This window comes from Lissotriton helveticus, chromosome 10 (genome assembly GCF_964261635.1).
Source record: "Lissotriton helveticus chromosome 10, aLisHel1.1, whole genome shotgun sequence".
Lineage (NCBI taxonomy): Eukaryota > Metazoa > Chordata > Amphibia > Caudata > Salamandridae > Lissotriton > Lissotriton helveticus.
Genome location: NC_136071.1, coordinates 470,446,717 through 470,460,639, shown reverse-complemented (window position 1 = coordinate 470,460,639; position 13,923 = coordinate 470,446,717).

Below are 13,923 nucleotides of genomic sequence, written 5' to 3'. Positions count from 1 at the left end.
TTGCCCAGTACCAGCTTCGCTGGTTGAATGGTCCAACTTGGAGGTCATGGTGGTATGGGGATGTAGGTCCGTGATATATGAAAGCGTCCACAAGGTATAGAAACGGGGGGTCTTTACCTTCTATGTGATAGGCCTACAATGTGCCAGCCAAGGGGAGGTGGCCCGTCCCGTCTAATTGGCCTTTGAGGGCCGTAGAGGGCCCGCCCTTTGCCCGGGCTATGTCCCGCGCGCGTCCCGCGTCGCGGGATTAGGAGCAAGATTTATACACTACAGGCGGGGTGGGGCGGGAACGCCGAGGGAAGAGGCAGCAGCTGTGGAGCAGAGAGACTGCTGGTCCTCGCAGTCCCTCGGCGTGTGGTGCAGTCTCAGTCCTTTCCCCTCAAGTAGCCCCACACAAAATCACAAGCGCTGGCAAAGCGCACGGGTCCCACGTCGTCCTTTCCGGCCAGTAACACACTGTGAGCGGCACCCGCAGAGCGGGGGCCGCGATAGGTAATGTAATGTCCAGGCGGGGGGCGGGAACGCCGAGGGAAGAGGCAGCAGCTGTGGAGCAGAGAGACTGCTGGTCCTCGCAGTCCCTCGGCGTGTGGTGCAGTCTCAGTCCTTTCCCCTCAAGTAGCCCCACACAAAATCACAAGCGCTGGCAAACCGCACGGGTCCCACGTCGTCCTTTCCGGCCAGTAACACACTGTGAGCGGGGGCCGCGATAGGTTATGCATGCATATCATATTTGGACTAGGTAACTTAAAACGTTAGGTTCAGTATGCCAAGGGTCAGTCAATTAATACTGACAAATCACTGATATTAGTCGCAGACTAGAGCCCTATCTCGACTTTATACAGGTCCCTAGGGACAGGACTCTGTATATGAAGCTGAGATTTGGCACCCTACAGGTTAACTCAGTGGTATCCTCACGGAAGGGGCCGTACTCAGTCCCTGTACCCTGTCCTAGCTGCGGCCATCCCGATGAGTCCATTGCCCACTTTCTCCTGGCGTGTCCTGCCTACACAAAGGCCAGAGAAAAGTGGCTTAGGCCAATTTGCAAAACACTAGGCCTCATGAGCCATGTACCTGCCCTACGCATCATGAAAACAGATACCTCCTCATTGACACTGATCTGCGGACTAGCAAAATTCCTGGGGTGGGCCTGGTTACTTAGACTAAAGGCGGTAGGCAAGAGTTTGTCAGGTTCCTAAATGGAGGTTATGGGATGAATGATTGACCTGTTCCAATAGCACAAGGACTGATCTGATCTAACTGCACAATGCAGGGGGCAATAGGTGGGTGCCGCCCCCTGACCATATGAAATGTTGATTAATACCCATGAATTACATTCTTTTAAAACTGTATATTTTAAGCTGATTTTATTGGATCCATTGGAATAACTTTTTGATATCTGTACTGTGCTTCCTTTTTAAACCATGTGTATACACTGTATTTTTGCAATGCTTTTATGATAATTTTTTTATCGAATAAAGCTTATCTATCTATCCAATAGATTTCGCAGAGGATATTAGTGTATGGAAAAGTGAAGGTGGACCTGGTTAAGTGTCTTTACCATATAGGCAGTCTTTTTGTGCTACTGGAAAGATTTGCATCTGCTTAACCCATTTGTAGAGCCTTTGAGGGAAAAGGAAAACTCCAAACTGACTGTTGTGAGCATACTAACCATCCTAGAGGTTTCCATTGTTAATTGTTTTCCGATCATTTTAACTAATCAAAGTAGGGATTTCAATCAGTATCATTTCATACAAAAAACAATTGAAATGATCTACTTTAGCTAAACTGAATCTCAAAATGTACTAAAGTTCCAAAAGCAGGATAAATCCACATGGCCCTAAGGGATGGACAAAACACTGTCACATGTAGACAAAGTAGACCATCAAGGTTTTCTCTTTCTTGAACTTTGTGAATAAATGTGGATACATCCCACTCAGTCCAGGAAGATATAATCAGAAAAGGTGCATTGAATCCAGTATTCTACCTGTTAGACCGGTCATCCTACCAGTGGTCTTCCTCCAAACATTTTGCCTTCCTCCTCCAGTTATACTGATTTATTTTTTGCTGGCCTTAGGAGTGTGAGCGCTTTATCACTGCTAACCAGTGTTTAAAGTGCATGTGCTCACTCCTTAAAACATGGTAACATTGACTTATCCTCAATTGCTCTATTTAATTTACTTAAACATCACTAGTAAATTCGACTACATGTGACTAGGGCCTGTAAATTTAATGCTACCAGTGACCCTGCAACCCTGATTGTACCACCCACTTAAGTAACACTTTAAATATGTCTCAGGCCTGCCATTGTAAATGTAAATGTAGTAGTACTTGTATAGTGCCCGAATCGACCCCCGAAGGGGTATCTCAGGTGCTTGTACGCATACCACTGTGGAGCCCTTCCTGGCTTTTCCATGTTAAGTGCCCACTCCTGGGCACCACCAAGGTAAAGCCACGCATCCTAGCGTTGCTGGGGCCGTTGTGGAGATTAAGCAAGCTATTGCCCAGAGTTGCGAAGTGGGACCTATGATTAGAATAGGCACCGAGGCGAGAAATATCAGGTCCGAGGAAATTGAGCCCAAGACCCTGCTGAGGCGGGAATTGAACCCTGGTCCCGGGCTAGACCTCTGCATCAGGGTCTGCCGCTCTAACCATTGAGCCCCACTTCCCCACATTGCAGCCTGCGTGTGCAGTTTTAAACTGCCATGTCAACCTGGCAAAATTTGCAAGACCAACATCTTCTCTTTTTGTAGATATAAGTAACCCCTAGGGTGAGCCCTTGACAGCCCAAAGGGCGTTGCAGTGCATTTAAAAGGTAGGCTGTGTATTGTTAGGTTTTACATGTCCTGGTAGTGAAAAACTCTACGAATTCGTTTTGCACTACTGCAAGGCCTACCTCTCACATAGAATAACATTGTAAGTGTAATTTCCAAATGGAAAGAGATGCCCAGTTCATGTTTAGGTCTCAGGAGTCGTAATTTAGAAACCTAACTTTTGAATTACAAATTTAGAAAATGCCACTTTTACAAAGTTTGCTTTTTCCTACCTTGCCATTTAGTGGCTGTGGCCAGTCTCTGGTCATATGACTGGGTGTAGCTGACAGTTGATCTTAGTGTATTCCTCATAGACAGCCACACACAATAGGGAGCTTAGGTGGACCTAGATGGGTCATCACTGGTTAGATGGGAGGAGCTGGGCACAGCCCCACTTACATCTGAAAAGGTTGTGTCCAGACTCCATACAAAGGGCTGGCTAACCCCTGTATTTAGATTGGAGCAAGAGCAGGGAACGCAGGATGCCTGGGGATGTCAAAGGGAAACCTCTTGAAGCTTCTCCCCCAATTCAAAGAGGCACAACTTGGTATAAATACTAGCCCTCAAACATCAAAACTTCTGTACTCTTCTGGCTCTGCTGGTACTCTGCCAGAAGGTGGACTGCCAGACTGCTGTCCTGAAGTAACTTCTGCCCTGCTGTGCTGGTCTGTTGCCTGCTGTCCTCTGTTGTTATTTATTATACAGATCATACTTTGTGTAATTCTTTTTTACACAAGGTGCAAGTCTGATGGGAGTCTCATTTTATTCATCCCATCTCCATTTAGAATTTAGGAGTCTTTTAAGGACTACAGATGTTGCAGTTTACTCATGCCAAATGTGCGTATTTAAAAAGGAACAAGTTCTTATCATTACCTGTAGGGACTTCATTATTCCATCTGATGTCACTGATCAATGGACATTCATGAACAGCCTTCCCAGAGAGTTCTATCCCGAATGGAATGATTTGGATTTTGGGATAGTATAATTTACTATTCCTACTCCAGTCTGTGCAACAGCAGGGAAGGTGTTGGATTTTAAATCCAACACCTTCTGCCCCCTACAGCAAGTCATTGCAACAACTTGTTTTGTAATGGTATGCGATGTACCAACACAGTTGTTGTAATTACTGCATTGTAATGGCATGCGTGGTAAACCATGTTTACCGCATAACTGCCAAAATGATCTCTAGCTCAATTACTTGTAATTGCCACAATTGTAACGGTACGTAATTGTGTGAAAATCGTAATCCAGAATTTCGTGCTTTTTTCTTCACCCTTGTCCCCAAAATGGGCCTGAGGATGCATTTTGCGCTAAGAAAATAGCACTAAATGCTATAGCACACCAATAGAAGTAGCCATTTCATTGTTCCTATGCTCCTGCTGTAAGATGTTTGCCCTAAATTACTCTTTATTACTCAAGCACACATAATTTTTCATCACAAGTGTAATGCATTACTACTGAAATTACTCTGATTATTCCAGCTGAGTATTCTGCAATTGTGCAAAAACCTCAGGCTATAGGAGATACAACAGGTATAGGTGGAGATCTCTGGGTGGAGTTTTGTAAATATCAGGTTTGAGTAAATACATTGGGACATTTATACTACTACCGTATGTTCTGAAAAACGTTTTTCTAATAGGACACTATATTTCTCCTCAAGCTCCTAGCCTGATGTTCCTTCTATTTCTGCCCCCGATGTGGCAATCTTCTTTTAAAGGTGAAGGCGGTGGAAGGAAATTTACTGGTGGCCATTTCCTTCTGTGCACGAGGCTAGCTCCTGAATAAAGTGTTCCAGTTCTTGATTCTAGGCCAACCTTTTGGCATGTAAGTGCCATCTCCTGTTTTTGTGTGCTATGCTTACTTGCAACTTGTAAAGCAAATTGTGCAATTCCCATGGAAGATCATGGAAAGCAATATAATGCTAAAATGTAGACACAATTTCATAGTTCAGCAAGTGGTCCTTTATGTATATTGCACAATGAATTTCTAAAGAAACCAGTTAATTAAAATAAACATTAGTAAATAGAAGTACCCTTTTTCACATAGACCAGTCAACTAAAACATATAAAGTAATATATCAGTGACAAGCTTCTGACTGCAGAGATGTAGAGTCCCTGACATTTGCTGGGCATTCTGGGGAACAAAACATGGGAAGTGGCATTAATCTGTTTTCACTTGACTCTAGTTTTCAATAATAGGTAATAAGGTTATTAGCTTTACCTCTATATAGATGAACCTTGGTCAAAATACCTTAGTAATACTCCATGGAAGCCCACACATGAAAAACATTGTCTGTTGTCCAGTGAGTGGTTCCCTTTTCAAACTCGTTGAAAACCCACACATATCTATACCCCAACACACAACACACAGGAAACCCACAGGAACATATTTGTTGGTCAAGTCTCGGCAACAATGTTGTGCTGCTTGAATAATTACAATGTATTTGGGTACAATTGCTAAAAACTACCGTAATTCCAAATTCCCGAAATTCTCCCAGTCAGCCAGTTAGGACGAGGCTCTGACCCAGGTGACATAACACAGAGGTCGTGTAGATGCTGAAAAACATTGGTTGTGGTAAATTTAAACGAAACTGACAGGGGGTATCAGGAGGAAAGTTGTGGGGTCTGCTACCCTTGGAGGACTTGGTCACCAGAAGGAACTCCAAAAACCTGCAGCCAAAGTGCCAGGAGGGACATTTGCACACTGGGAGCTCTTGTGGCATGGCTAGCCACATCACGCTGATAAACCCTTCAGCAACCCCACAGTGTGGGATATCAGGAGGTAAAGTTGTGGGGTCTGCTAACCAGAGGACCTGGTCAACAAAAGGAACTCTAAAAACTAGAAGCCAAAGTGCCAGGAGGTGGTTTTCACACTGGGAGCTCTGGGAGCGTGGCCAGCAACATCGCGCTGATAAGCCCTTCAGCAATCCTGCAGCGTGGGATATCAGGCGGTAAAGTTGTGGGGTCTGCTATCCCTGGAGGACCTAGTCACCACAAGGAGCTCCAAAAACCAGCGGCCTAAGCGTCAGGAGGAGTATTTTCCATGCCGGGAGCTCTGGGAGCATGGCCAGCCACATCGCGCTGATAAGCACTTCAGAAATTCCACAGCACGGGATATCAGGAGGAAAAGATGTGGGGTCTGCTATCCCGGGAGGACCTGGTCACCACAAAGAACTCCAAAAGCAAGCAGACAGAGCCCCAGGAGATGCGTTTGCACACCAGGAGCTCTGGGAGTTGGCCAGTCACATCACGCTGATAAGTGCTTTAGCAATCGCACATTGCAGGCCGTGTGTGGGCCAGTTTGCACCTGTCTGAGGCAGTTTGAGGTAGGGCAGGTCCTCCCCTCTTGGACTTTTGACTTTTTGAACTCCCATAGGATAAGATTTAAAGCATTTAAAAGTGTGTTCATTGTACATTTAACATTAGGAAGCATCTCCACTATGCCGGGGAAACAAACCCAAAACAATCAAAAGCGACCAACTCAAAAGCAAACTACTTAACAAATGCAGTGGGCCTTTTTGAGAGTGAAACAAACAATGTGGAGGTTAGAATGGCAGCAACCAAAGGCACTGCAAATGAGGTTATTAGTAGTATTATTGAAACTGTTACAGAAAATTCATTGTCTTATGTAACTGTAACTGATCTAGATAACCCTAAAGAACCTGATGACAATGTAACTATTCAGCCACAAGAGAACACTGATTCCCAAGACCGAGCGGCTGTTATTGTTAATATTCCACACATTTCTACGTCCCATTCAATCCAACCATCTGGATCCCCGCCCGCTGTGGTAAAAAATGCATCTGCCAGACCAACACCCAATAGCACTATAAGTACATTGCCAAATCCACTTCCTTCATTTCAACAAAAGGATAGTGCAAGAGGGGCGTGGTCTCGCCACGACAGAAAATGACCGCCTGATGTGAGAGCTCCGTCGCAAGATGGATCCCCGAAGGAAGCGGCGCTCTCACCCATGAGTAAAGGGTCTAATGATTATCATTTGATACAACCTAAGGGCGTGCAGACAAGGTTAGTCTATGTGCCGATGGAAAACGAGGGCTGACCTCGCCTTAAATTGCTGATGGAGTTGAGCTACCATAGGCTTCAGCTCACCTCACTTTCCTCGCTGCCTGCGTCTGCTGAGGCCGCCCCTCTTGCTTCGGTCGAGGCCGCACTTCTTGCGTCTGCGGATGCACAACAACGCCTAACATGTGAATTGGCATTTTTTTCAGCTGCAATACAGCATACCTCCACGACGGCATCCTCACAGCGGCAAGTAGGGAGATATATGATCAAATGACAGGAATTCCATCCACCTGTCACTAAGCTCCTCCATTGTTAGTTTACCTCACATACCTTGCAAAGTCCTGTGTATTTTCTACAAGAAAAGCACATATGGCTCAGTATAATGCCTGGGGCTGTAAGAGGAGGTAAGCAACAATATAATTCACAGTTTACTCATTGTTCAATATGTATGTAGCTTTCCTGAAAATTATTTAAGAGGTGAAAATTTAAGCCAAATGGTCTTTCTCATGAGACTTTCTCTTCGTATAATTGCTTGAATGTCTGGATGAACTGAAATCAGGATATTAATGACCGTGTTTTGGAAGTAATCCTTGCATATACCGGTTGCAAAGTTATTCACCAAGCTGACATTATCAAAGTCCTTTGACTTATCAACTAACTGCAATATCTCCAGAGGTGTGTACCAGCATTTAACACAAACATTAACAAAAGAAATATAATTGTAAATTACACGAACTAAGAGACCAACAAACAATTTCTACAATATAGATTTCTTTCACTTTGTGCATTCATATCGCCACGTTAAATATTTTACCAAGTCTACCAAACCTGTTAAGGTCCCTAAATCTTCTGCTTGTTGACACTTTAAGACGTGGAAGATTACCTTTGTGCTACCTCAGCGCATTGGTCAAGAATCCAGGACGAATGTCTAATAATAAACATGGAAGCAAGCCCCTAAACAACTTCTCTTTACAGAAGTTCTTAAACAATCCAACAATATGCCTGTGAAGGGGAGTACTCCTCCTGCAACTAGTTCGTCTTACGTCTTACCTACTGCCACTGACTCTATACCGACGGACACCATGGAACGCATATTGCATGAAATTTCAAGTGTCAGCCGTCGATTAGAAGGTATGAACGTCACTATAACATCTTTGGCCACAGAAACCAAGTCCTTTCCTTTCATAAAACTTTATTTCGATTGATCAACAGAATCATAAAAGCATACATTGTTAAAAACACCAATCCATTTGGATTATCTGAACTACAATCACAGATTTCCAGTTTAGTAATAATTTACATATACATTTCTTAACATTTGATTTTGAGACTTAAGTTCCAATAAACTTAATAAGGGACCAAAAAGTGCTTGTGCTATAAAATCATCAAAAGCTATATTGCTATAACTAAAAGAAACCTGACATATTAGCATCAGTTTTCACATGGTACTCCCACTAAAACTGCTCAGTAACGTTTTCTAATATTAAGTGCCAATCTAATAAAGCTAATCATAGCACTACATATGGTTGCAGTAGATAATGACACCAAATACTCATATCCTTCTTTGTGATTACACGGTCTGATATTCAATAGGACAGGTTTAATAAATCGATTTCTTGGGTCTTTATACAGGGAACAGAAAAGAACAAGATGCAGTGTACATTGTGGTGTTTTATTATCACACATGGTGGTAGTCTTTCACACCAACCCCCTTGCTTTGGAAAAGCAAATAAAAAATGCAATGTATTCAATCAAAATCTTGTTAAATAAAAGCGTCATTGCGTATGCACAGTAAACGATAAGTAAAACTGGTGCCGCAATTTGCCCCTGTAATATATCTTTTCAGCATTATTTTTTAACATACCCAAGGTGGAACGATAGGCGCTTTTTATTTCCATCTTTATATTCTTCTGGATAGTTTCTGGGTTTACATAAATATGTCCTAAGCCAATCTTATGGAGGGTTTCCCTCACATATGACAGCCATGGAATTTGCATTGCATTATCAAGTTTAATACAATCTTTCAAAATTTCTTTTGAGAGCTGCAAATCTTCCGACTGCCAAATTTTGCCCCATAGGAGCAGGGGTGAAACATGGATAGTATCACTCACAAATTCTATGCCCATCTCAGTATGGCAACAGATATTAGAAGAACCAGTTGGAATTGATAAGAGGCGCTTTAAGAACTTGTTTTCCATGACTTGAATCTTAGTAGATCCGTGTGACCCCCACACCCCCGACCCATACATGGCAACAGGCAGGCATTTAGCTTTATATAGGGACATCATTTCAGCAATCGTTTTTTGACCAAGTTTGCTTGAAAAGGGAAAAAGGGCCTCTATGGATCGTGTCGTCTTTTGAACACGGGCTAATATTAGTGGGTCCCAGCTCAAAGTTTTGTTAAATAGATTTCCTAGGTAGTTAAAATTTTCAAGTTTTTCAATGGTTTGATTTTCTACCGTAAAGCTACCGGTTTTTGAACCTTTCTTACCACAAACCATAGCAAACGACTTTGAGAAATTAACCCTAAGATGCAAATCCTGCATAAACTTGTTAAATGCATTCAAGCAAGTTTGCATGCTATTAGCAGTTAGGGTCATTAACAAAGTGTCGTCTGCATAATTAGTATTATTATTATTATAACAGTCTTGTACAGCGCATGGTTACCCTGGAGCATCCCAGCGCTTCAACCAACAGAGTAACAAAGAAAAGAACGAGGTCCAGTAGTTTAGCAGAAGAGAAGAGTTTTCAGTTGTTTACGAAAACGTAGGAGACAAGGCTCCGAACGTAAACCTAGGGGGAGTGAGTTCCAGAGGGTTGCAACATTTACGGAGAATCTTCTTCCTCCTGATCGGGCCTTTTTGACCCTAGGGGCCACAATTAGATGTTGTTGGTCAGAGCGAAGAGTTCTGCTTGCTTTATATTGGGTCACCATCTTTTGGAGGGTGGGCGGGCCTTTGCCTTGCAAGATTTTATGTGCCAGGCAGAGAGATTTAAATTTAACCCTTTCTCGCACTGGCAACCAGTGCAGTGCCCTCAGTGCTGGTTTGGCCGAACGTGACATTGGGATGTTGTAAAGCATTCGTGCCGCCGCATTCTGAACTTGCTGGAGTTTGTTCAGAGTAGTCTTAGGAGCACCCAGGTAGATCGCGTTACTAAAGTCTAATCTGGATATGATCAGACCCTGGATTAGAAGCTTCCGAGATGAAAAAGGAATAAGTGGCAGCACTTTGCGCACTCATCGGAGGAGACCAAAACAAACACCAGCTAGTTTGGCGGCCTGAGTCCTAAAGGAGAGGTATTGCTCCAACCAGATACCTAGGCTCTTAATCTCGGTCTTGGGTATGGGGGGGGATCCCAGGCAGCTGGGCCAGGCCGCGCAGGGGAGTGAGGGGTTTTTCATTCCCATCAGCATTATCTCCGTTTTGGAGCCATTGAGCTTGAGTGCTGAGTCCCCCATCCACGAGTGGACTTTGGATAGGCAGGAGTGCAGCACCTGGGAATTATCCTTGGTCTGTGAGAGGGCAAACACCAGCTGAGTATCGTCGGCGTAACTCACGATCTTGATGTTAAAAGGAGCCACCACATCCTCCAGGGGGGGCATGTATACATTAAATAATGTAGGGCTCACGGAGGAACCCTGAGGTACACCACAATGGAGGTGGGTGGATGCCGAACGTGCGCCCCCTTCCCAGACCTGAAAGGTGCGTTCGCTGAGGAATGACCTCAGCCATTTCAGCGCTGTCCCCCTCACTCCGGCATCTGACAGTCGTTGAAGGAGCACTTGGTGGTTAACAGTGTCAAACGCTGCACTAAGGTCCAGGAGGATCACTGCCACTGATCCTCCTGAATCCATGATGCAGCGTACCTCCTCCGTGACTGCTAGCAAGGCGGTGTCTGTGCCTTGGCCCGGACGGAAGCCTGTTTGAGAGCTTCTCAGCACGCCATTGGACTCAAGGAAATTGGACAGCTGGAGATTGACCAATTTTTCCGTGATTTTGCTTAGTCCCGGAAGAAGCGAGATGGGCCTGTAGTTCGCCATGTCAAGCGGGTCTAGACTAGGTTTTTTTAATAAGGCTTTTACTATTGCACCCTTCCAATTGGGTGGGACTACACCAGCGCCTAATGAGGAATTAATAACCTCCGTAATAGGCTCCATAATGGAAGAGGCAACTAGTTTAAGAATCCTCATAGGGACAACGTCCCGGGGAGAGCCACTCTTAATGGACAGTAAGACTTTAAGGGCTTCATCTTTGGTAACTTGTCCGAAGGAGTCCAAGGTTCTCCGAGGTGGACCCTCAACCTCTAGGGGCTCAGCTCCTATGCTAATTTGGGGCAGGGTTATCAGAATTTTTTCAATTTTGGTATGGAAGTACTCTGCAAGATCGTTGCATTTGTTTTCCAGATTCTCCGCGGGGGCGGGAGGTGGAGGGACCCTCAGAAGTTCTTTAACCACCAGAAATGTTTCTCTGGAAGAATTGGAGGCATTACTGATTCTCTCCTCCAAAAATTGGGTTTTAGCGCGCCGGATGGAGAGCTTGTAGTTCCTTATTGCCACTCGGTATTCAGTCTTACAAGCTACTTCCCAGTTCTTCCTCCAGGCACGTTCGAGTTTTTTACAAGCTCTGCGCATTACCCTCAGCTCTGGCGTGTACCAGGGAGCGGTGCGCAGTCTTTTCTCCTTTCTTCCTGCAGATCTTACAGGGAGAACGGCGTCGAGAGTGTTCGACATCCATCTGCAGAAGTCTGCCTCTGCCAAGACAGGGTCCTGCGCTAAAAGAGGGCGCGAGGTTTCCAGACTACGTGAAAAGTTTTCCACTGATAGCCTGGCCCAAGGTCTTTCTGGTGCACCAACAGTGGTGAGGGGAGAGCTCTCCACCGCAGTCTGCCAGGTAAAAGGGATCATAAAGTGATCCGTCCATGGCAGAGGGATCGGTGGGGCTGCTTTCATGGTGGAAATATTTGAGAAGATAGGGTCCAACAGGTGGCCCTTGTTGTGGGTCACCTCCGTATTTATGAGATTGACCCCATAGGTTTTAAGGTCGCATTGAAGGGCTATCGCCGCCTGATCTTCCTGATCGTCGAGATGGAGATTAAAGTCTCCTAAGGAGATAAAGTTTGTGGTGGACGCGGCACAGACCATTACCGTTTCCATGAGTGAACCGAGGAAGTTACCAGTGCTTCCGGGGGGACGGTAAACTAGTAGCCCCGACATCGCCACAGTAGGAGAGATTTTGAGGGAGAACTTGCAGCTCTCACAGTCTTCCACCTCCCCATTTTGGGCCCTGCATACTAACGAATTCTTATACAGAATGGCCACCCCTCCCCCTCGACCCAGCGGTCTGTTCTGTGTATGAATAAGAAAACCCGGAGGAAGGGCGTTCACTATATCCGCCTCCGAGCCTTGCGTGAGCCATGTTTCTATTAGGAACAGGATGTCTAGCTTATGATCAGAAATAAGGAGGTTGATCTCCAGGGAGTGCTTTGGGAGAGACCTGCAATTCAGAAGAGCAGAACGAAGTGTATGTTTTGCCTGTACTTGGTTAGGGGGTTGACATATTGCACAATAGATAAAAGGTTCGGTACCCCTCTGTATTGACGTGCAGTGCGACGGTTTCAGGGAGCGCGATCGAAGTAGATCGCCACGCGAGTAAGTACGTGCAGAGTTTAGTGAGGCCGGCATAGTCACTGGCCCTAGGCTCGTCTGGGCTCAGACGGGCGCAGACAGGCATGACTCTGGCACGACTCCGGCGCAGGTCCGGCGTGTCTCCACTGCGCGTCCGCTGCGCGGAGTCATGTCTCCCTTTATACACGCTGCTAGAGCGCGTCACTCACCAGCCCTCACCCAATATGGCCGCCAAAGTTGTAATCACCAGCCCTCGGCGTCTACACTCGACCGAAGGCTGTCAGGGGGCGGCGGGAGGGGGAGAGGTACAGAGATCACAAGGGAAGTCTCTGCACACTTTTCAAATCAAGCGTGCAAAGTGCAAAGTGCGAACAATTTAAAATGAGTGAAAACAATTTAAAATGGATTAAAAACGCTGAGAGCGCTAAGCGAAAGTAAAGAAATGAGACCTCCCGGCTTCCGCCTCAGGAGGGAAAGTTATCTGCAGGTAGCTGACATGAACACTGCCTCTCGGGACCCTTTATACGCGCTGCTAGAGCGCGTCACTCACCAGCCCTCACCCAATATGGCCGCCAAAGTAGTAATCACCAGCCCTCGGCGTCTACACTTGACCGAGGGCTGTCAGGGGGCGGCGGGAGGGGGGAGAGGTACAGAGATCACAAGGGAAGTCTCTGCACACTTTTCAAATCAAGCGTGCAAAGTGCAAAGTGCGAACAATTTAAAATGAGTGAAAACAATTTAAAATGGATTAAAAACGCTGAGAGCGCTAAGCGCAAAGTAAAGAAATGAGACCTCCCGGCTTCCGCCTCAGGAGGGAAAGTTATCTGCAGGTAGCTATAACATAGGTATATATTTTTCATTTACTTTAGGAAAATCTAAACAATTTTTCAACAGAAAACTTTCCAGGCCATTTGTGTCAACTAGAAACAGGAAATAAGCCAGGATACAGCCCTGGCGTACTCCTTCAGTCGATGGAATTGATTTTGTCCTCTCTCTCCCTGGGCCGAATCTAATTGTCACAGTAGTGGCAGCATGCAATCTGCGAAGCAAGGTGATCAGGGGTTCTTCAAACCCCATGTCCTCCATCATCCGCCACAATTTGTCCCTACATAGGGTATCAAAGGCACTGGACAAGTCCATGAAGGCCAGGTGAATCGAAACACCCTTGGCCCTCATGTACTTGCCCATAATTAAGGCCAGATTTAGGCACTGCTCTGTAGTCCCCTTACCTCTCCTGAACCCGTACTGTGAATCCAATATAATACCAGATGATTCAGCCCATGTTTCCAGGCGTGCCAATATTACCCTTCCCATCAATTTACAAGACGCATCTATAAGCGAAATTGGCCTATAACAACATGGGTCATTTTTGTCGCCTTTCTTAAAGATTGGTACGACTACGGCCTCCTTCCATGAAGTTGAATACTCCCTACCACAATCGCTCTGAAAACATTAAGTAACA